Source organism: Chiloscyllium plagiosum, unplaced genomic scaffold (assembly GCF_037043375.1).
Source record: "Chiloscyllium plagiosum isolate Xiang-an unplaced genomic scaffold, Cpla_swu_hap1 HiC_scaffold_41, whole genome shotgun sequence".
Classification (NCBI taxonomy): domain Eukaryota; kingdom Metazoa; phylum Chordata; class Chondrichthyes; order Orectolobiformes; family Hemiscylliidae; genus Chiloscyllium; species Chiloscyllium plagiosum.
The window spans coordinates 39,171,815-39,175,436 of NW_028270179.1; the positions used below are offsets into that span (position 1 = coordinate 39,171,815).

At 49.1% G+C, this 3,622-nt stretch overlaps 1 pseudogene; it reads right to left on the reverse strand.

Annotated features, from left to right (window-relative positions):
• Positions 1-941: 941 nt before the first annotated feature.
• On the reverse strand, positions 942-3,377 carry LOC148138238 (uncharacterized; annotated as a pseudogene).
• Between the last annotated feature and the right edge of the window lie 245 nt (positions 3,378-3,622).

Below are 3,622 nucleotides of genomic sequence, written 5' to 3' on the forward strand. Positions count from 1 at the left end.
AAAGACCACATCACTGGACATGTCGAGTGCCTCGCGTTTGCGAACAATCGCGGATGGGATTTGCACTTCCAGTTTTGGGACGCCTGGACTGCTGTCCCTGTTGCTGGCGTATAGCACTCCATCAGTGGTATGAGGTGGCAGGTGTAGGAATTCTTTGGTGGCGTTATGGATTAGTTGGTCCAGTTTTACGAGAGTTGCCTGAGATGCTTCTGCCAGGATCAGGTGGAAGTACAGTCTGGGAATGACGTGTATCTTGAGGATCTCCAGCCGTTGTCATGGTCGGAGTGGTGCCTGCCTGTATTCCTTTAACCCAGGACTTAAGCTTCTCCTCCCACTCCCTTTCTGCCACACCTGCCCATGGATCGAACCGGGCACCCAGGTACTGCTCTGTGTCGCCTGGGGGTATGTAGGCTATGGACTCATCCCGCAGCTTCCAGATTGTCAAGTGATTGTACAAGAAGGTTTTACTATTAAATGTGAAGTGGAATCCCTTCGTCTTCACTGTGTTAATACTTGAGGCCTGTATGGTCTGGAGCAGCTTCAGATTCCTAGCCATTCTGGTGTGTGAGTCGCTGAGAAGGGCGATGTCATCCACGAACACCAAGATCGAGCAGTTGACTTTTCTGCCGCCCAGCGGCATGGAGACCCCTGAGTTGGCCCTCTCCAGAGAGCATGCCAATGGATCCAAAGCGACGTTAAATAACATTGGTGAGAGCCTTGTTTTACGCCCCTCTCAATGTTTATTGGGGTGGTTAAGTTTCCGTCCCCTTCCACCACTGCGGTGTTGCCAGTGCATAGGTCTTCGATGAGACTTACAAAGGCTTTGGGGAGTTTCACTCTTTGCAAGGATTTGATCAATAGCTTGTGCCCAACCGAGTCACACGCTTTCGCTCGATCGACAAAGACAACAGCGAGGTCCTTGCGATTGTGCTTTGCTCACTTCATGCTGTTTTCAAGATGACAATGTTTTCATTGCATCCAGGAGTGGCTGCTCGGAACCCCTTTTGCCTGGGCTTTATTTCGATTGCTTCACTCAGGCGTTTTGCCATTATTTTCGTGAACAGCCGGAGCAGCATCAGAGCGATGGTTATTGGTCGCCAGTTGTGAATGTTTTTCAAGCGGCCCTTATCCTCGCACTTAGGAATCAGGACCGTTCGACTCTTTTTTTTAGTGAATCGGGTATCGTGCCTGACTTTAGTCATAGGGAGAAGAGGCAGGGTAGACTAGTTTCCTCTTGCTCATGGATTGTTCTTATGTCCTGCAGTTTCAGGCCGTCTGGTCCGGCGGCACTGTTCTCGTCTATCCCCTTAATGGTCGCTTCAACCTCCTCTACCTCGATGGGTTTCATCAAGGACCCGTCATCGACTTTGCCAGTGTATGGGGCATACTTATTTATGTTTGATTTTTTTATTTGGTGCTGACAGTTTCTCAGAGAAACATGTCTCCAACTCCTCTTTTGATGAGGTTGGCGTCCCCGTGATCTAGTTGGCGCCGGTTAGTTTTGTAAAGCTGCTGTGGCACTTTGCTACCGGTCATTTTGTCTTTCTTGGCCCGGTCTTTTTGAGGCCTCTTGTCTTGTCCTGTCTTTTCCGACTATTCATTAGTAGGTCGGTAATACTTTCCACTAGTCCGATTCCGAGGGGAAGCGTGTCCGGGTCGTTCCTCGCACTCAAGAGCACTTCAGCTCGTGTAAGCTGGTCATCTACGTCCCGATGTTTAGGGATCGAAACCGGTGTTCTTCGGCTGGCTCTTTGGCGTTGGGCTCGATTGTCGGAATTTTCCTGGACACTCTCTGCCTCGGGATCGTGCGCGTCTCATGGTTGTGAACTCTGCCGGGGTGTTTGCCAGGAGCCTGCGGTTATCCGAGATTTGCTTTGGTGTTTTTGTTTTAAGGATGCTGGCGATGGATTTCTTTGATAAACTTGCGTCCTGCAAATCTCACCTCCAATTCCCTCAGGAGTGCCACCCCCTCCTGTGACCGTACGCGGTCACTTCTCCCAGGTTTGCCCTTGACTTTGGGTGTCGGCTTGAGGCGTTTCTCGTTGCGTAGAACCAGTTGTCTGTGCCTCTCGCGTTGACCAAGGCCCGACTGTGTAGAAAACGGTTGCGCTGCATGCAAAGTCCCCAGTTGGGGGGTGCTTTGCTCCTTTGCATTTTGGATAGTGGTAGGCGATTGAATGGTATTCTCCTGCTTTGTCACAGCGTGAACATTTTGCTCGGATGATCTTTATTCCGTGCACTTTGGTGACATGAGTCTTAAACAGGCTCCCCATGGAGAAGAGGCTCTCTGCAGAACAGCCCATCGGCAGGGTAGTGGATGATGACCTCTGGGACAGATGTTCTGCCACATGCTGGCTCGATAACAACTCCTTCCATGAAGGCAGTTGCATCAGCTGTTTCCTCGCCAGTCTCATTTTTAGTCTTTTTGAGGTGATGACCAGAGTTGTCTCTCCTCCCCTTCTTAAACAATGGGACGACTTTTGCTCTCCTTCAGTCTGATTGCACTATTCCCGCCGTTCAATTCCCGCCTCAGGCGACTGACTGTGTGGAGTTTGCACGTTCTCCCCGTGTCTGCGTGGGTTTCCTCCGGGTGCTCCGGTTTCCTCCCACAGTCCAAAGATGTGCAGGGTCAGGTGAATTGGCCATGCTAAATTGCCCGTAGTGTTAGGTAAGGGGTAAATGTAGGGGCATGGGTGGGTTACGCTTCGGCGGGTCGGTGTGGACTTGTTGGGCCGAAGGGCCTGTTTCCACACTGTAAGTAATCTAATCTATTCCTGTGGACAAAATGATGACAAAAACATCAAAGCCAAAGGTTCGGGAATCTCCTCCCTCGCTTTCCAGAGAATCCTAGGATAAATCCCAATCAGCCCAGGGGGCTTGTCTATGTTCACAGTTACCAGAATTGCTAACACCTCATCCCTGTGAACCTCAATCACATTTATTCTAGCAGTGTGCATCTCAGTACTCTCATTGACAACACTGTCATTTGCCAGTGTGAAAACTGAGGAAAATTATTCATTTAGAAATTCTACTATCTCCGTTTACTCCACGCACAACTTCCCACTATAATCCATGATTGGCCCTAATCTTACACTGCTCAATCTTTGATTCCTGACATACCTGTAGAAAATATTATGGTTTTCCTTGTTCCTATCTGCCAACGACTTCGCATGTCTCCTCCTTGTTCTACTTAGCTCTCGCGGTTTCTTGGGTGACAAGCAACTCTCAAGTACCTTAACTGAAACTTCACATCCTATCCGAACATAAGCCTTCTTCTTCCTTTTGACAAGAACTTCAGCTTCACAGCTCTCTGGTTCAACAACTTCCTCCCTGCTGGATAGGTACTTATTTATCAAGGACACGCAGTAGTTGTTCATTTGTGCCCATCCCCTGCAGATTCCCTCCTCATCCTATGCATCCTAAAACTTGCATAATCGCATCATAATTGCCTTTACCCCAGCTATAACTCCTGCCATCCGGTATACAGCTACCCCTTTCCATCGCTAAAGTAAACATAAGCGAATTGCGGTCACTCTCACCAAAGTGGAAGTTAGGGATAGGGAAGTAGAGAGGGTAAAAACAATGACTGCAGATGCTGGAAACCAGATTCTGGATCAGTGGT